The 21,400-nt window shown below is 38.6% G+C and overlaps 2 pseudogenes; both read left to right on the top strand.

The window, feature by feature from the left end:
• The first annotated feature begins 11,412 nt into the window (after window positions 1–11,412).
• Window positions 11,413–16,661, top strand: LOC149142783 (beta-glucosidase 12-like; annotated as a pseudogene).
• Window positions 16,662–17,922: 1,261 nt separating this feature from the next.
• On the top strand, window positions 17,923–19,684 carry LOC149142784 (GTP-binding nuclear protein Ran1B-like; annotated as a pseudogene).
• The last annotated feature ends 1,716 nt before the right edge of the window (window positions 19,685–21,400 follow it).

Genomic DNA, 21,400 nt, shown 5'->3' on the forward strand with positions numbered 1-21,400 from the left:
GTGAGTGTCGGGCCAAGCAGTCACTGGTGGCCGAGCTAAAGGTTTCAGAATCAGATGCATGTTCTGACTCTGAGTCAAAACCTGATAAGGGGAATGACAAAGGGAAGTAGATTATCGATGCGGAGCCCAATGCCACTGTTGCCACCACGAAGATCCAGAAGGAGGAACTTGAAGATCCAGAGGAGGAGAAGTGTCTCTTCCACTCCCAGATGTGGGTAAAGGGCTCCCCGCTACAGTTCATTGTCAATAGCGGGAGCCAAAAGAACCTCATTTTGGCAGAGGTCATCAAACGGCTGGGCTTACCGACCACAGCACATCCACAACCATACACCATTGGGTGGCTGCATCAAGGATGGGATCTTCGCGTGAGCCAACCGTGTCACCTTCCATACAACATCAAGCCCTTCACGGATGAGGTATTCTGTGACATTTCTCCCCTTGAAGTTTGTGATGTGTTATTAGGACAACCATACTTGTGGAAGCGACATGCTGTGTATGAGTCAAGGCCCCGTGCTGTTATTGTTACTTTGGGAAATAAGTTGTACAGGATACCAGAGGTAGCACCGCGCACTGCCATCTCTTTGGTTACTGCAAAACAATGCAGTAAGCTCATTTCCAAAACTGGGAAGTTTGTTTTCCTGATGACACGCCCTCAAGAAAAGAAGAAGACGGTGGCCACGACCTCTAGACAGGGCCCCTCCACATGACAACTACAGATGGACAAGGTCGTGGAGGAGTATGAGGACATCTTCACCTCCCCCGCAGGGGTTCCTCTGCACTATCAGGTCAAGCACTCCATTGATCTAACCCCAGGTTCACCGCTGCCCAATGGACCAATCTATCGGCGCTCTGTTATGGAGAATGATGAAATCAAGAGGCAGACTCAGGAGCTTCTGCAAAAAGGTCACATCCGTCCGAGTTCATCGCCCTGTGGGAGCCCAATCATGCTGGTACAAAAGAAGGATGGGACTTGGAGAGTCTATATTGACTATCGGGTGCCGAACAAGATCATTGTTCATAATAGGTACCCAATCCCACGGATTGATGACCTCCTGGACCAACTAAAGGGGGCAAAATATTTCAGCAAGATCGATTTGAAGTCAGGATATCACCAGGTACCAATCGAACCCTCCGATGTGGGGAATATTGCCTTCAAAGCCAAGGAGGGCCTTTTCGAATGGTTGGTTATGCCTTTCGGATTGACGAATGCTCCTGCAGCCTTCATGAAGCTAATGGACGACACCTTGCGGCCATTCACCAACTCATTTGTAGTGGTATACTTGGATGACATCTTGATCTTTAGCAAGACTTGGGAAGAGCACCTCCACCACATCCGACAGGTTCTCCAAACACTGCGACAACACAAGTTATGTGCCAATTTGGAGAAATGCACTTTTGGCATGACCCAGGTTCAGTATCTGGGATATATTATTGATGAACGGGGTGTGCATGTGGATCCAGCCAAGATCCAAGTCATTCGGGATTGGCCATCTCCAACCACTCTGACAGAGCTTCGCAACTTTCTAGGCCTTGCCAACTTCTACCGCAGGTTCGTGTTGGGATTTTCTCATATCACTTGGCCCTTGAGTCAGGTCACCAAGGGAGGAGTGAAAGCAAAAATTTTTTGGTCGGAATCTCAACATAAGACATTCACAGAGTTGAAAGATCGACTCTACACAACACCAGTTCTTGCATTATCAGACTTGCAACAACCATTTGAGGTCGAGACAGATGCCTCTGACTATGCTATTGGGGCAGTCCTTACTCAACACGGGCATCCAGTGGCATATCACAGTGAGACACTTTCAGACACAGTCCAGAAGTATCCCACTTATGACAAAGAGATGTATTCCATTGTGCAGGCCTGCCGACAATGGAAGCATTACATTTTGGGGAAGGAAATGGTCATCCACACAGACCCCCGACCCCTGCAGTTCATACGGACCCAAGGGAAATTGCAGAATGATCGCCATCAGAAGTGGTCCACATACCTGCAACAGTTCCATTTGAATATCAAGTATAAGAAGGACAACACCAATAATGTTGCAGATTGCCTCAGTCGACCACCAATCATGGCGTTAACAACCGTGCTCAACTCTTGTGGGCACGAGACTTCTGATTGGCCACTGCTCTACAAAAGCAACCCAAAATTCGGCCACACATACCAGACACTCTTGGAGGGTCAGCATGTTCCAGATTTTCACCTCCAGGATGACCTGTTATGCCACCTGGGTCACCTTTGTGTTCCTTCAAGCGAGCGTGCCAAGATGATCTGGGAAGCACACTACAGTCGGGCCGTTGGGCATTTTGGTGTCGAAAAACGGTGGCAGTACTGTAGAAATATTTCTATTGGTTGAATCTTCGACAAGATGTCGGGAAGTACATTAGATCATGCACTGCTTGCGCCATTGCCAAACTGACCATCAAGAAGCAAGGCCTCTATACCCCACTGCCTACCCCTAGTTGACCTTGGGAATCCATCTCCATGGATTACATGTCAGGCCTCCCTTCCACTAGGCATGGAAATGACTGTGTTTTTGTGGTCTTCGACAGGTTCTCGAAGATGACCATTATGGCGGCCTGCAAGAAGAATATCACAGCAGAAGCCACTGCTAAACTCTTCTTTGAACGAGTATGGGTACACTTTGAGATCCCACAGTCTATCATTTCAGATTGGGACAGCAGGTTCCTCAGTACATTTTAGTCTAGCCTCTGGTCGATGCTGGACACCAAACTCACTAAGTCCACAGCCTTCCATCCTCAAACTGATGGCTAGACTGAGGTCGTCAACAGGATGATCGTACACATTCTGCACATGTACAACTCAAAGCATCCATGCACATGGGATGAGAAACTCCCCTATGTTCAGCAGAGCTACAACTGGGCTCTCCACAGCTCAACTGGCCACAGCCCTTTTCAGGTGGGATTGGGATTCCAGCCACTATGTCCCATCGATGTGGCCATGCCATTTGCAGCTACTCACACAGATTCTGCTCATGTCCAGTCCGAAGCAGATAAGGCAAACAGCTTCATTGAGCACATCCAACATATTCACCAGCAGGTCCATGACATTATGGAGAAATCAAATGCCAAGTAAAAGTAGCGACATGATCAACATCAGGTGCTACACAAGTTTCAAGTGGGTGACAAAGTCTGGTTGCATTTGCGAAAGGAACACCTTACCGGAGCCTATCGGAAACTCAGACCACTCTGATATGGCCCTTACACCATTACCAAAGCTATGGGAGACAATGCATTTGAGCTTAGCATTCCCCCATTCCTTGGCCTGCACCCGGTGTTCAATTTTGACCACCTTCAGCCATACTTTCCACCATTACTAGACACGTCCAACATTGCAGAACAACTCACACCCACAGAGTTAAATCCAGCTTGCATGGAACAAGCTGCAACTGATCTGATCATGGACACATAGATCAAGCACACTCGCCAGCAGAATATCCATCTGTATCGAGTTGTCAAAGTAGGACAACTCCTTCACCAGGGCAAGTGGCTCACCAGGGACCAAGTGCAGCAGAAGTTCCCTCATCTCATGGAGGAACTCAATGCAATGGGGACCATTGCTTCCTAAGGGGGGAGGAATGATCTAGGTGGATATTGGTGGCCACCCGCTAATTCCACTTGGATCCCCTCTAGTGCTTCTTACAGTTTTCTCAGTTTCCTTAATTATAGCACAATTTACTATTTTTAGCAGTTTTTCGGGTCCTAAACTTCCGGAGCCGTTTTGAGGCCCTAAACGACGTTTGTTGGGAAATCTACCGCCAGTGATTTTTCTGTCTAAAAATCGTCTTTTCCATTGTAGTCCTCGGAGAGATCTTTCCAACGGGCTATCATGCACGTCAAACAGAGATAGTACGACCAATTCGCGACCCCGGGAAGTTGATGTACCAACTTACCCAAAAATGGGGCCCACAATTTGGCGTTTCATCTTCTAGGGTTAGGTTTTGTAATGTGAAGGGTTTTCCATTGTTTCTCAACAATAAATAGGCCTTCGAGCCTCATTGTAAGACAGTTGAGAGGCATGTAGCCACCACATCTCTTCTCAGAGATAAGCTACCATCTCCCTAGCTGGTTTATTTCCGTTTCTGTTTGTAAGCATATTTCAGTATTTTACAGTAATGAATTGAGGTATTATTTCCGATGCATATCTGTCTTTATGGTTATCTCTGTATTTTATTGCGTTCCTGTTTAAATCCGGATCATAGTGCCTCCGTATCTGGAGTGACTCAGGCTCAAACAAGTACTATGACTCCTCATCTTGGTCAATCATCCAGTATTGGACAACAGCAAATGGTCCAACAACCGTGTCTGGTTCAATCTCAATAATCGCAATTCCAGCAATCATATCAAGGACCTGAGCAACAAGTCTTTGTAAGTAATGGGCAACCGCATTTCCAAAGCGGTTATCAACAACCATACTATAATGGTTATGCCCATCAACCTTATCAAAGTTACCAACATCAAATACATTATGTTGGTATGCAAAGAGCCACTGCTCAGGCAATTCCATCTTATCCTGGGTATGCTTCGACCAACTTGAATTAACAGTTTCCCTTTGTAGCAACTCTAGAATTACCAGATTTAAACCGGCTGACAAATGATCCAATTGCTTACGTCCCTTGGTGGCCAGCGATTCCGCATAAACTTCCGTCAGATATTCCTAAATTTAATGGAAATCTGGGTGAAGACCTGTCGAATCATGTGATGACCTTTCATCTGTGGTGTTCATCTAACACTCTTAACGATGATTCGATTAGGCTTCACCTTTTTCAGCGAACGTTAACTTGTCCGGCAACAAAATGGTATATTGAATTGCCTAGAGCTTCATTCGATAACTTTAGTACCCTAGCCACAACCTTTTTAACCCATTTTCAGTTACCCACAAGGTACGAAACGGGAACAGAACTTCTTACCAATTTCAAGTAGACAATGGCCACTCACATATCTGATCATATTCATGAGTGGCGACGTCATCGCATAATGGTAAAAACATATGTTCCTGATCAGCTGCTAGCTGAATGGTTTATTAAGTCTTTATTACTTTCTATTGGGAAGCATTCCAATGATCCATGGAAGCAATCATTTGCTTCAAAATATCGGAGTAGGCCTCCTAAAAGACCCTGCCTTAATGGGTACTTTTGCCCTACCACCTCCGAGTAATCTGGCGGAAGTGGCCACAGTGGAAACCTGCAATATGAAATCTTCTATATCTAATGGATTCGGAAGATTCCTGAACATTTTGACAGCATGGATCATCGCCATTTTAGAAATATTGTAGCAATCAATTTTCTTGGCCTAGGGGGCAGACCCAAATCAACACTCATCGAGTGTTTGGATAGATAGGTCTAAGGAATATGGTACCTCTTCAGATCCTTGGTCGCATGTACGTTCTACAGACAAAAGAATCATTCAGTCAATGATGATAGGAGAGGCACCATGGGAAAATCACCACCATTGTTCCCGTCTTCTGGATTACCACAAAGATTATTCCAGCAACCTTAATCATCCTTCAGTTTTTGATTTTCTAGCAAATACTGTAAATACGGTGGATACCGAGGACGGTTCTTATCTCGTGTCGACCTCATTAAAAAATGAAACAAGGAGTCATGAGGATAGTTATTTACTGTGCCAACCTCATTAAAAAATGAAATAACTCCCTTTCCAACTGAAGCCTTTGATTATGATCCCATAAAATCCAAGTCGAGACTTTCAAAGAACTCGGAGGTAAAACTTCATTCCAACCACCGTTTTGAATGAAATGAAGCTTGGGGGGCATGCACCTTGATTTGCACCATTATGCTAGGGGCATGCAAACTTATCATGAGCAGTGTTACCGCAGGGTTAAAGCTCATTAAAAAATAAACCCGCCTCGAGCAGTTTTTTTGTGGAGTTCAAGCTCTTTAAAAATTAAACATAAGCAGTAAGCAAATGTTTCCCCCAGAGTTTAAGCTCATTCATTAAAAAATGAACCAATTTCCGGTAAATAACCACCGTGAATGCATTATCATCAGCCTTTGAAGCTTTGGTCGTGTTCTCATCATCACCTCCACTCTGTATTGGTCGATCATTCACCTCCATTTGATGTTTACCCCTTTTGAGGAACAGCTGTGAAGAGTGATCCTGTTAGCCATCCTTGTGAGACTGTCGTGATTGGAAAGTTCCAAACCTTACCTAGAATTAGCTGCTACCCAAATTTATCACTCGTTCCTCGAAAAGCAGTCTCCTTTAAGCTCTTTTCATTTGACTCGTAAAATATGAAAATATTGCCGAGTAATTGGCCTCTCCGGCTCATTAAAGTGACCGGAAGTGCTAGCCCTCCTTTAGATTTTAATCTTTTTGGACCTGAGGGATTATTACACAAAAAGATCGAGCGCTTGTTTTGTTCGGCTCGTTAAAATTACCGAAAATTCATCCCTTTTGTATTCTTTTATACTTTTTCGGACTTAAGGGATTATATGATGAAAAAGGATTGTTGGATTTTTCTTTATGTCCCTTTCAGACTCTCTAAAATTGAAAAGGATTGAGTTATCCTTGTTGTTAAACTCATTTAAAACCAAATAGTGACAAACTTGTCCATACCGACAAGAACGAGTTTCACTATCGCTAGGCTCGTTAAAACGTAGCGATGGGTTTGCCCGAAGGGAAAATGATAGAACAAGCATATGTTATCCTCCTCAAGCTTGACAAAAATAAAGAGGTACTGGTCAACAATGACTGGGGAAAATTGGGAAGGAAACTCAAAGAAACATTATTGGTAGCAAGTCACTCTTGAACATGACACTTTCACTCCGCATCCGAGTTGGGTTGGGTTGTTCTGTTCACTGGTCATATCAACATTGGTCCATCACACCATCCACATTTGGGGTTAACGCTACCAATCCATCATGTCAGTGTTGCCGATATGTTCAAGAGAAGTCGCTCAGAGAATTCACCTGTGTCTCATCCACTGCAATACATTTACTCTCCATTCTTTCATGACCGCCACCCTGAACCTTATATCATCAGATCGTTTCACCTCCATTAAAATCATTTGTTCCATTCCGTGTTGTAGATGTGGGATTCATTAAGGCCTTCTTATGACGGATCACTTCTTGTTGACATCAGCTCATTATCCAGGAAGTCGATCTAGGAACAACCCTTTCAGTACTTTGAAGCTTGCATGCCTCAATGGCAAGTTTCTCACTTCCAGCAACAGGTTTACATCAATGGCCTTCGACCGAAAGATTTTGCGTGGTGTTCGACACCATGTCCCTTTTTCACACCACGTGAATTGTACTGTCGTACCTTGAGGGTCACCATCATTATCGGTGATTCCTCTCGCGCCTATTAACAGCTTACATCACTGGCTGGTAATCAGGCAATGTCTTTCCATGTTCGACTCCAGAACATCTCTCACATGGATCGACCTGTACTTTGAGTGAAGATCGAACGAGATTGAAGACCCCGGATCTAGTTTCATCCATCTGGGCTGCAATATATATTCAGGAAAATAAATACATTAAATGTAAATCATTGCTGCACAGATAATCATCCAATCTAAGGGATGATCGCTCTACCAGAATCATCAGTCTGCACACTGACGATTGTCTGTCTTATGTACATGAAAATGAATTTATAAAGCTGAGCATGGGAAATTCCCGCCTCAGCTAGATCATGAAAATATTATGAAGATAATGTATTGTATTGTATCTTATTACAGGTCGCCTTCCAGCTCGAAAAAACTTCGGATACTCATGATAAAGCATTTCACCTGACATCAAAAGATTAATGACCTCATGCTTTAGGGGGCAACTGTTATAGACATTTTTGGGCACTGCAAGCCCAATCAAATATGTCCATAAACCGAGGGCTCCTAAGTCCCTAAAAGTGTTGTTCCATCCCCTAAAAGAACAAGGTCAGCTGATTACATCATCTCCCAGAAGTTCTCCATGAAAAACTACTTAGAAATGGCCAAAGTTGGACCATCTCACCTGCTCCATGGTCAAAGTGCACTGCCTCTCACCTAAATGCACACGAGAGGTGCAATGCATACTAAAAAGCCCTTCTATGGGGTGCGATGAGCGAGAGTGGACAAATGGCAGAGTCAATTTGCGAGGTGGAGGATCATGGAATCTTCCAGAAACTTCTCCTGTGACACTTGCCTCTCTGCATTTGCCCAGGGATGAGTAAGAGATCATCAATCTCCAAGTGGAATCAAGAACTATCAGAGAGAGGACACTAATTAAATCTCAGAAGCCGACTCACCTCCCTGCAATCATCTATATGTGGATCCCTCATCCCAGAGATCCAGAGGCTGGAATTTTGTATCTTGTAAGGAAGTGCTGCTGGTTTCTTGGTGTAACATCATAGTGTTGGGTGATCTAAGCTTTTCATGAGGTGAAGAAGGGCTTTCTTGCTGAGAGGATGACATTGGGTCAGAACAATTGGTTGTAATCCTCTTTGATATTCTTGATATTAATAAAGCTATTCAAGTTTTCCTCCACATTCTTGTATGATTGATGATATATGCATTTGTGTGGTCAATATATATTTGGTCCTATATTGTTGATGATAGTAGATCTTTGTTCTTGGATACTGTTATGCTGGTTTGATTCCACAGGTGCTCTTTGAAGTTGGGTAGACGAGGAAGCGAGTGGCAAAGATCTATTAGAAGGGAGAGGAATCAAGCAAGGAACCAAGCGCGAGATAGAGGTTGGTCTCCTTTGTTCCCCTCTTATCTACTTCTCATAAAGGAAAACAAAAGTTGTTTTAGTTTGTTTGTTTCTAAGATAACTACCAGTCTTAGTGGGGCTAGCAGCTCTACATAGACACTAGATTTCCCGATAACATTGGCCCTTGCTCCTTCTCATTTTGGGGATCCTTCATGACCTCCTCTATTTCTTCTTTTTGAATTTTTTTAAGTAATTTTTTTGAATGCCTCCAGCCCCCTTTTCACCACTTCAATCTAGAATTTTAAAGTAGTTCTTCACCCTAGGACTAGGGGATTTGCTCTAGATTGGATGGAGCAAGGGTTGGTTTCTCTTTTTCCTATTCACTATTTGCATGCGTAGCACTGATTGTGAGGGATTCTCTGTTTTACAAAAAAGATAGCACCTCCACATGATGTAAAGTCCCAAGCATCAATGGGCTAGTCTTGTGCAGCTCAAGAAGGTTAGCCATTGTCACCACAATAGCTCTTCCTTTGTCTTCTGGTCGGCTCTGCTCCAACTCAAGGGGGGCTTCCCTACATGAGATTGCTAAGGAAAGCATGGAAAGGATATTAGTAAGGATAGCAGAAATGAAATAAGACATTCATTGTGTTCCTTGTAATATATATATAAACAAAATATCTAAATAAAAGTAATTGAGCAATGATCTAGTCCAAGAAAAAAAGGTTTTCCACAAACCAATTAACTCTTCTAGAAAAATTCAACAATTCTAATTTAATAATCCTATCGGCCTCTCTTTGTACCTTTTGGGAAAATTGCTAGTTTTAATTGTTTTACTTTTTTAGTTGTTTTTACCTAAGGTGATAAACTCTTGAACCTAGATTTTTTTGTCAGTTTTTTAAATACTGACTTTTAAGCATTGAGATGTGATATTCTCGAGGTTTAGATAGATTTATACTATCTTTAGGTTAAATTAAATGGAACTGATATTCTTGCGGATTAGATAGATTTGTACATTCTTATGTTAGATTAAATGGACCTATGTTGGCTTCTACTGGGTTATTTATAGTTGTTTTAAGATAATGGTCAATAAGTTGAATAAATAATAATTTTTGTTTTTGTATTGGTGATCTCATTCAGGATAGTGACTGATATTCCTAGAGCCATAGATGCAGCTCAAGGCCAGCTAGCCTTTTCACTTGGTGGACTGTGTGGTTTACATAATACTTGACCTTCATTCCTTTTATTTTTAACAGTTCAAAATGTTGTTTAATTTCATTATTTTATCTCAATGGTTGAGTTTACAAGTTTTTGCAGGGCATGAAATAGATATAATGTGATTTGTGACATGATGTACTTTCTATCTCATTAACTATTTCGGTCATCTTTTTTTCTACATGCTTTGTAATACTAAGTACTTTTTCTGTCTATCAGCAGAAATCATGAAGTTCGATGCGTGCAAAGGAGTATGCTTTTGGATACCCTTGCAAAAGAATTGGCTCCAGGAACGATCAGATTCAATGCTAAAGTTGTTTCCATTCAACAGTCTATAGATTCTTCTTTAACTATAGTAAAACTGGGAGATGGAACGCTTATCAAAGCTAAGGTAGAATCTTAAATCAAAACTTCTGACTCCCATTTGAAGTAGTAAAACTTGGTCATAATTCTGAAAAATTACCTGGCAGTTACGCTACAATAAGCCTTCTGAAGCTGAAGAAGAATAATTACATATGCTTGGAATGTAACAATGTAACAGAGTGTTAATCCACTCTAGAGACATCCTTCTATAGAATTTGATTCTCAAATGATATTTGAGGCATCACTATTATCCTATGTTTTTTACCTATTTTCTATGGAATGGGGATGAGAACAAGAATGCCACAAATATCATTTTATGCATCTCCAATTTTGTGGGAACAGCTCATTGGATGTCGCTGGGACATCCCCTACATGAAGGGACCATTCTTAGGATATTCCCAGCAAGAAAGGCACTAGTCTGCCATTCCTGAAATTTGGTTCTATGTTGGAGCCATTGGTGAAATTCATTTGCTTGCCAATTCTTGCTGGAAGATAGAGTCATTAACCTTTGGCCCATTACAATGTCAACCTGTAAAGACAATTAAGGAATTTGATAAAGATGCACCCTTTATAACACAACAAACCTTTCATCGGTAGTTTGAGACAAATAAATGCAAGTTGACTTGAGTTCACTGTTATATATCCATAAATAAAAGTTCCTCCTCAACTGTACATTGTATATATTTAGGCCGATAGGCCTTCCTATGCATCAACAATCGTCAACACTTTTACCTTGCTCCGTTGGATCAGGTGAGACACTTTCAACCATTGATTTGAAGTGTGACTGCTTTTTCCAAATATCCTTACTGCTTTTTCCCATTCTTTTATGTTACTCTTGAAGATATTTTTACTGCTTTTTCCATGCGAGTTGTTGTTGTTGTTCTTCCTTACATTTGACTATCCAAATAGTTAAAATAATAATGTTTAATAATGCTGCTTATTTTGATCCCGCGGTGAGCTTTACCCTCCCTAACTGCCAACTGCTATCAACATGGGTGAGGAGTTAGATGTCAAACCTTCCAGTCTTTTGCACATGGACACCAGGACACGTACCCTTCCTAAAGAGACTCTAAGCTGCATCAGAACCCTGAGCATTGATATATAAATGGTGTAAATCAATTGCAGGAAATTACAGAAGATTATAATTGGTGATACATCTAAGCTGAGAATGGAAGAGATTAATGGTGATAATCTCTAGGTTTCATGTTTTCATGTTTGGGATAGCAACTTCTGCTTATCAGGTACTAGTAATTCTTAGTTGCAATCCATATTCTCTCTGCTTCTAAAGGTATTTAAATTACAGTCAAGAAAATGCAATGTGTAAAGGTCCTGCCATGCCAAATGAACCATAATGTTGTTGTCTGCATTTATGATTAATGTAGTGTGAAGGAGCTGTCAACGAAGGTGGAAAAGGCCCAAGCATCTGGGACTCATTTTCACGAACACCAGGTCAGATTGTTTTTATTCTTTGGGTTCACAGTTTGAGGAATCTCATTATCAGGAGATGTATGTTGATGTGTGCTTTTTACTTTGCAATGTAGGCAAAATTCTTGATGGAAGCAACGGTGATGTAGCAGTGGATCAGCTAATAAGCCTCCCATAAATGGATTGATCTTCTTCCATTGAATAGAAGAGCTAACCGCAGCCTAGTAAAAAAAAATGGTTTAGAATTTTAGGGCTCCTAATATGGTAGTTGTTAATGATATTGGGATTAGGTTAAATTATTTTTATCTCATTCATAAATGAGAAAACATTATATAATTTTTCATATATCCTACAGGAAGATGTAAAACTGACGAATGATATGGGAGTGGATACCTACAGATTCTCGATTTTGTGGCCTCGTATATTTCCAAGTAAGTTGCAACAAAGAAAATTAATCACCAAACACATTCACAATTCTCAATGTCCAGCAAATTTTATTAATTCTCACATATGAATTCGACATCTATGATGTCCATTAACCAAATGTTTATAAATTATTGCAGAGGGCAAAGGAGAGATCAATGAGGAAGAAGTATAATATTACAGTAACCTCATCAATGAACTCCTCCAGAATGGTTATATCCAATATTCTCACTTCCTGTAGCTTGATTGATCTCACATGTAATGTAGCCTACTTATTAGGTTCTGATCATCTCTTTCTCTGAACGGTGCTGATGGCAGGAATCCAAGCATCTGTCAGTTTGTTTCACTGGGATACTCCCGAGTCTTTAGAGGATGAATATGGAGGATTTCTGAGTCCAAACATAGTGTATGATTGGGATTTCCCCGTTAGAAAAACATAAGTTTCTGTACTTTGATATTCTGGAAGCAACGGTGATGTAGCAGTGGATCAATATCATCGTTATAAGGTATTAGATATTTTTTAAATGGGAGTTAAGTTAAGGTAACGATTTAAGGTTATCTATGAGGTATAGATTGGGGTTTAGGTTTTTTTGCTGGTTTACTGGTTACTGGTTTCAATTTCATGGGAGGAGTTGAGGATGGAAGCTATTTCATGGGATATTGGGCAACTAGGAACCTCACACAATTGGCGACAGGAACCTCACACAATCCTAATACAATCCTAATAAGCCTCCAATAAATGGATTGATCTTCTTCCATCGAATAGAAGAGCTAACTGAAGCCTAGTAAAAAAAAATGGTTTAGAATTCCAGGACTCCTAATATGGTAGTTGTTAATGATATTGGGATTAGGTTAAATTCTTTGTATCTCATTCATAAATGAGAAAACATTATATAATTTTTCATATATCCTGTAGGAAGATGTAAAACTGATGAAAGATATGGGAGTGGATACCTACAGATTCTTGATTTTGGGGCCTCGTATATTTCCAAGTAAGCTCCATCAGAGAAAATTAATCACCAAACGCATTCACATTTCTCAATGTCCAAAAAATTGTATTAATTCTCATAGATGAATTTGATATCTATGATGTCCATTAATCAAATTTGTATAAATTATTGCAGAGGGAAAAGGAGAGATCAATGAGGAAGGAGTAGACTATTACAATAACCTCATCAATGAACTCCTCCAGAATGGTTATATCCAATATTCTCACTTACTGTAACTTGATTGATCTCACATGTAATGTAGCCTATTTATTAGGTTCTAATCATCTCTTTCTCTGAACGGTGCTGATTGCAGGAATCCAAGCGTCTGTTGCTTTATTTCACTGGGATACTCCCTAGTCTTTGGAGGTTGAATATGGAGGATTTCTGAGTCCAAACATAGTGTGTGATTAGGATTTCCTCATTAGCAAAACTTAAGTTTCTGTACTTTGATATTCATGCTCTACGGATCACTCATTTTTATGTTATAATGATATCATGATGTACGACTGATTTCACTGCCTATGCAGAAGCATGTTTCAGATTATTTGGTGATGTGTTTAAACAGTGGATAACATTCAACGAACCTTTTATATATTGTACCCTAGGATATGATGTCAGAATTCTTGCTCCTGGCCTCTGTGGTTTTCAGAGACCTTATGCAGATGAAATGTACACAGCGGGCCATTACATGCTTCTTGCACATGCAATTGCTGTGGAAGTATATAGGAGCAAATACAAGGTAGAGTAGTTATTCTACACACAAAAGCCTAAGAGAATTGAAGCTAACATCAGCTTTCATGATTGTTTTTTCAATTGGTCAGCATGTAGATTTATGTCAAAAGACCCCAGAGCACATAAAAATGTTGATTTATGTACAAATGGATTTACAATGGTTAAGCTATAAACATTATGGCAATGGGAAGTGCTCTGTTTTAGGGTTTTATCTTCAAATATATAGTTGGCTGACATACATTCATGGTAAGAGATGCAACAGAGGATGCAGTTACCAGGCGTACTGCATAAAAGGCTACTATATCCGGGATCCATTAGGCCCTAACTTATGAGGCAATAGGATACCCAATTAACTCGAACCTCAGCTTACTGATGATGATTTTCCAATTGCCCATCGCAGTAGTCTAACGGGGCGACCTTTTGGCCCTGTTTTGGACAACTTTTCTGGTTGATTTTGCTCTGTTGAAATATTAGGAAAATTTTAATTTAAAGTTATTGAGTCCCACAATTCATATACCTTGGGAAAACCTTAGGGTTTTCCAACGTGTTGAATCCATATCTGCATTCAAAAATACAATTTAAACAAGAGAACATTGTGATTTCACCATGAACCTTATAGAATAGGATAACTGGAAGAATATAATGATTAGCCTCTTTCCCAATTTGTTTTCATTGGAATCCTGCTATCCAATATATGCTGAAATTTATTGCAATGGTAGATTTTGATAATATGAATACAACAATTTTGAAAACGCTACTATATTGGGATTATGCTTTACCATGTGAATTTGATATGTGCTATTTCATGATGCAAATGGAATGTTTACCCAGTTTTCACAAAAATCCCTTATCCTACTCCTTCCGTAAGATCTTCCCAATTTGATGGTTGAATTTTTATCTGATATATGAAATAAAAACCTATCATCCTACTCCTTCATGATAGTTGTGAATGATGATAATTAGGCCACTTGAGCATTCTCATTGTCTTAGCTGTCACTAAAATTGTACATCTATACTGGGTCTGAAAGAGAAATGCATACAGAGACCAATAAGCCTAGCATCTGTTAAGTAGCCCTGCCCCTTAGGCATCCCCATATAAGCTGTATTATTGGAAGATTGAGATATTCACACTATCAACTAAAACAGTTACAAAATGGCTTTTGATCCTTCTCAACATTGGATAGCTCCAAAGTTGGTATAAATCTAAGCAAGTATTTTTTACTTAGCAGTGTTCTAATATACTTGAAATGGCTGTGCAATGTGCATTTAAAAATTTCATTAAGTTGTCGTTACTAGCTTCTCAGTTTTAGCTATGTTTTCGCTGCACTCACAAAGAGAGATTTGTGTTGTGAAAATATTTGCAGGTCAAGCAAAAGGGTTGTATAGGGCTTACATTAGTTTGCAACTGGACTTATCCTTATTTGTCATCTCAGGTTGACCAAAATGCAGCGCAGAGAGCGATTGATTTCATGCTCGGATGGTATTACTTGTCTCTAGTTTTGGATCCTTACAATTTAATATAAGATTCTTTTGTGGTCAGTTGTTTTTATGGCTTTTTTTAGGTGCATAAATTTTCTATCATCATATTTGATTATTTGCTTACAGTACTCTGTTCCATTATGGCTTTTTGTATGGTAGGTTTATTGATCTAGTAACGTCAGGGGACTACCCATTTACAATGAGAGATAGGCTCAGTGATCGTTTGCTAAAGTTCACTGAGCAAGAATCTGAACAGTCGAATGGATCCTTCGACTTCCTTGGAATGAATTATTATACAAGTTAGTACACATTTAATTGTTTGGACCCGACCAAGGTGAACTCTGGCTGGAACAGGGACAACGGAGCCAATTTCATCTGTAAGGCCTCGTCATTTACTATCATTCTGTTCACATGTAACAAACTAAGGATCAAATCCAATAGTATATCCAGGAAGTTCTTGCTACTTACTAACATTTGATTTTCATTTGACTTGATTTCTACAGCAGAGCACAGTGGGGTGCCAATAGGAGTCAAGGTATGCTAAAATATTTAGAACAAAACTTACACACAAATATTGATATTCAAGCTTAAAATTGAGCTCAAATTATGTAGTTTAATTTAAAAGCTAAAGCCACAGATGCTGATATATATCTGTAACATTTGCACAGGCATCCTTTTGGCTTTATGTGTATGCACCAGGGCTAAGGGATTTACTAATCTACATAAAACAACGGTATAACAATCCACCTATATTTATAACAGAAAATGGTAAGTAAATCACATTACCGATTTTCATTTCATTTTTGGTTTCAATAGATGGAGACATAACACTAAAATTTGGTTGCAGGAGTGAATGATTTCCCTGTGGAAAACTCTGATCCATCGCTTGATGAAGCACTGAATGATACATGGTCTATAAATCACTGTTCAGAGCATCTGCACTACATACTTCAAGCTATAAGGTACTCATGAAGCACTGTAACATTCATAATCTATTTCATTCCATTATTTTATATACTGTAATCGGACACAAAAGAGCAGATGAGTATAAATCTTTATACAGAAAAAGAGCATATGCGTATAAATCTTTATAGTGCACAATACCTATGGTGCACTATTGGATACAAGTGAAGTTTTAATTATTGCTTTTTCCAAAGCAGAGAAGGGAAAATCCGAAAGCTATAATATGATGTTTTGTGGGGAAGGTGCAGATGTCTGTGGATTCTTTGCTTGGTCGCTTATGGATATATTTGAATGGGGATTTGGTTATACATATCGATTTGGTTTTATTTATATTGATTATAAATATGGTTTGAAGAGATACCCTAAAGCATCTGCACATTGGTATAAAAGGTTCTTGTTGGAATGATCAAAACCTCGTTTCATACGCCATTGAGCTTAGTGATTCAACCAGGGAGAGTCCAGAAAAACATTCAAACCAAATTTATAACTGGTTAAAAAGGATGTGTTTATGGATTGAAATTTAAGGAAAATATGGGTTTACTATAGCATATGAATGGGACGCATCCAAGCATTGAAATTTTAGAAGTTGGGTTTATTGTGCATATGAAATCGCATGTGTTCATGCTTTTGAAATTTTACTTAGAGAAAAGAAAATATGGATTTGGTATTGCATATGAATGAGATGCATTCTTCGTATATGCTTGGCCATCTACAGAGGTTTCTTAATTTTGGGTAATTAACTTAACCTCTTGATTTTGGGTAATTAACTTATTCTAAAATGAAATACGACATTCAATGTGTTCTTTGTAATATAGATATAAACAAAACATCTAAAGAAAAGTAATTGCACAATGATCCATTCCAAGAAAACAAGGTTTTCCACAAACCAATTAACTCTTCTAGAAAAATTCAACAATTCCAATTTAATAATCCTATCGGCCTCTCTTTGTACCTTTTGGGACAATTGCTAGTATAACCACTAACATAATGATGGCATGATCTGGTGAGAAGCCTTCATTAACTGAATTACATTATGTTATATGGAATTTTCTTGATTTACTATCGAGTACTCACATGTTTGTTTAAGGTTAAAAAATTAGTAAACTACATTCAAATGCATGCTAGTCACATTATTTTCTGCTGGACAATTATATTGCAGATAAGTAGGCATTGTGCTGTTGGACAATTGTTCAACTTATGAATAATTACAGGTAACTAAGATATTTGGTTTCTTTGGTAGAGAGCTATTTAGCATAAAATGAAAATAGATTGCTAGTCTTTGCTTTCAGCGAGGACTAACATCCTTTGAGTTTTCTTCGATCTTCAAGACAAACTATTTCCACTGTTAAAACTTAAATAGATATAAGGTAGAGGGTAGGCAATATTTATCTGGCCAGAGGCCAAGACTACTTTATGTAACCCAAAGTGTAATCGTGAACAACTATAGCTTGTATTGAAACACTTGCATATAGGCAATGAAGCACATAAAGTTCCATCATAAGTTTCACATGTACATAATCAAAATGTTTGCTATTAAATAATTTAAGAATCAATACACATTTTAGCCTAGGAGACCATGACCATATACAACGATGAGAATAGAAAAATTATTTCCCAACTTAATATTCAACCTCAGTTTGATTTTCTTGTTTATAATCAAGGAAACCATGGTAAGAAGGCCTGTAGATCTGGAGGAGGAGCTCAGAATGATGGCTCAAGAAGTCCATGGTTATGTGGAAGCTGTTCTGAATAGTCTTGCTGCAAATGTTCCCAAAGTAAGACATCCATGTGGATGAGCACACAATACAACCATACAGAATCTCAGTGTTTATTTAGTTCATGATACTTGAATTGATGATTTGATGATTTGCAGGCTGTGGTGCTTTGTCAAGTTGAGAAAGCCAAGGATGAAATGCTGACCCAACTTTATAGCTCAGTTAGGTAAGGTTTAATGACAAAATGTGGTTAAGTTATGTCAATAATTAGTTTGATTATTTTCCCATTTCTGTATTTTTCTAGACTGATTTTTCTTTTCACTTGAAATCAAGTCTCTTGGGACTTTACGAAAGTAGTGTTTTTTGTCATCCTCTGTAGGTGTAGTAGACACCTGTTGATTGGAGCATTGTACATTTGAGCTTTTGGGGTGCTTTTTCAACTTTTTGTTTAAAAAGGTTCTACATGGATTTAAACTTGGATCAATCCCAAGAGAACTTTTGACTTATCAATTCTATTTTCCCGTGTTGATATGTATGTAGTGTGGGCTCAGTAGCAACACCTTTTAACCTCAATATCAATGAAAATGGAGCAACTATGAGCCATTTTTTGGTTCCTTTTTATCAGCACTCTGTTTTACTCGTTTATGTCTCTTTATTTTGAATTTTAATTTAATTTAATTTTGAATTTATAGATAGACTGTGTTATTGGTTGTTTTGATCAATACTGGTTTGCTTTTCCTGCTTCTGTTGGCATTTTCCTCATTGAATTGGCAAGGGTTCTGTATTTTTCCACTTATATTTATTTGAATTTAATTTAGTTTAATTTTGAATTTATAGACAGACTCTGTTATTGGTTGTTTTGATCAATACTGGTTTTCTTTTCCTATTTCTGTTGGCATTTTCCTGATTGAATTGGCGAGGGTTCCGTGTTTTTCCACTTCTATTTATTTGTTTCCTTCTTATTTACTGATTGGGATTTTGTTTGTTGCAGTATTCATGGGCAATGTGAAGTTATCATGTTTGATGTTACTGCACGATTGACTTACAAGAATGTCCCAACATGGCATAGAGATCTTTGCAGGTATCTCTTTTGCAGAGGGGTTGGATCTCTAAGTAGAAATGAAGGTTCCTTAATTGTGTGGTGGCACAACTGCCTGAACCGATTAGCTAAATATCTTTGTGAATTTCAGGGTGTGTGAGAACATTCCTATTGTTCTTTGTGGAAACAAGGTTGATGTGAAGAATAGGCAACTAAAATCTAAGCAAGTTACTTCTCATAGAAAGAAGAATCTTTAGTACTATGAGATATCTGCAAAAAGTAACTACAACTTTGAGAAGCCATTCCTTTACTTGGCACGGAAGCTCTCAGGGTGAGCCTTTAATCTAGTTTCTGATGCTCCCTAATATGAATGTTATATTAAAAAATTTGCATTGATTCTATAATGGGTTATTTTTATAGGGATCCAAACCTTCATTTTGTGGAGTCACCTGCTCTTACTCCTCCTGAGGTTCAGATAGACCTTGCAACCCAACAAAAGTAAGTAGAATGTTATTTTCTTATTATTTTTTGTTAACTTTTATTGAAATAATTTGTTCCATTTCTAAAAGATTAAAAATTTGGCTTACAGTCTTTTATGTTGTTAGGTATGAGGCAGGACTTGTAGCAGCTGTGGCCCAACCCCTTCCAGATGATGATGATGATGCTTTTGAATAGCTTTGTTAAGATGCTTTTGCATATTTAGGGATTGGCAGATTCAATTAATTTTGTATCATTGGAGTTTGCTCTTGAGTTGCGACATTTAATTCTGATTTGTATTTGGGGCTTAGAATAGCATTATCGCATCTCTCTATATGTGATTTGGGTACTGTGCAGATTTTTTCATCGGTGGAGTTGGCTAAGCTATCTTAGTTCAACTCCATTACAGAGCTATTTTTATATGCTAAGACAGTTTTTTCCGTTATATACTCTTGTACATTTTGCACAAGAAATTTTTGTACTCTTCAAATATTTCAAGAATGCTCAAGTTCCTTTCATTGTGTACTATTGGGGGAAATGCTAGTTGCGATGATTGTTGCTTGTAATACATTATGGTTTGTTAAAACCTTCTCTGAAAATTCTAGCTATGTCTGAGGATTTATTTTAACTCTGAAATTGGTTTACATAGTTGATAATTGTGGCTATCAAGTCTACCTGGATATTCTTGTGGGTATGTTGTCTATCGAACACATAAAGGTATCGCCATTTCATTAATTGGGCTCTCAATTGATTTTTGCATAAAGATTCGCATTGTCTAAATCTAAAGTCGATTCCATTCAACAGCCTACAGATTCTTCTTTAACTATAGTAAAAATGGGAGATGGAACGCTTATCAAAGCTAAGGTACCATCTTAAATCCAAACTTATGACTCCCATTTGAAGTAGATATTAAAGCTTTATAAGATGGCACGCTGTTGAAAAGTTGATAGTAATTAAATATGCTGGCTGGACATTGCATTTATATATGGGTGGCCATGTTAAGCTCACATGGTCTTGGAGGAAAGCATTTTCTACTCTGTATTAATGCTGGCGTGATTTAGATTTTATAGTAGTGTTCTGACATCAATTGTCAGTCCTCACTTTTATATATTTATCACTTATATTCATGCCAATGCTAGGTAACTTTCTCTTTGAAGGAAATAGTTCTATGCCATTTTATTGCTTAAGCATCACATTTTATCTGCTGTTGGTTTGACATGTTGAATGCTTGAGCAATATTTTCTGATGTGTTGCTTGTCTTCATGTCTGTTGGAAGAAAACCACGTCAGGCATGGAATGCTGCATTGTGATGTTAGTAATTACTGGTGTGGAAATGTGAATACTGGACTGAGCGCTTCACACACAGCTTGTTATTATTTAATTGGCAGAGTAAACCTACAGATTTACAGGGGTGCCAGGTTTTGTTGGAACACAAAGTAAAACTTGGGCGTAAATTTAGTAATGAATTGAATCCCCTCTTGCTAAACAAAGGTAATGTTAATAACCCATATGCGCTGGTTTCTATCAGACAGGAATTTCTGTGGTGATTTCTCTCATACACGAGTACTATTTGTGAACTTTGAATGTGAAACTACTTTGAAAGAACATTCAAAATGATTTTATTTATTTTTTTAAAATAATTTTTTATGTTGTCTCTAGAGAGACAATAGTTTGAATTATGGACATTTATTTTTTTTAAATAATTTTTTATATTGTCTCTAGAGAGACAATAGTTTGAATTATGGACATATTGTCTCTATAGAGATAATATGTTTTTAATCTTAGCTATTGTCTCTAAAAAGACAAAAATGTAATTGTCTCTAAAGAGACACAAATGAAGTTGTCTCTAGAGAGACAAATGAAATTGTCTCTAGAGAGACAAATCAAATTGTCTCTTAATAGAAAATAATTCTT

The sequence above is a fragment of the Pinus tabuliformis genome, chromosome X, assembly GCF_031772625.1.
Source record: "Pinus tabuliformis cultivar Carrire ecotype Pingquan chromosome X, CPIR1, whole genome shotgun sequence".
Classification (NCBI taxonomy): domain Eukaryota; kingdom Viridiplantae; phylum Streptophyta; class Pinopsida; order Pinales; family Pinaceae; genus Pinus; species Pinus tabuliformis.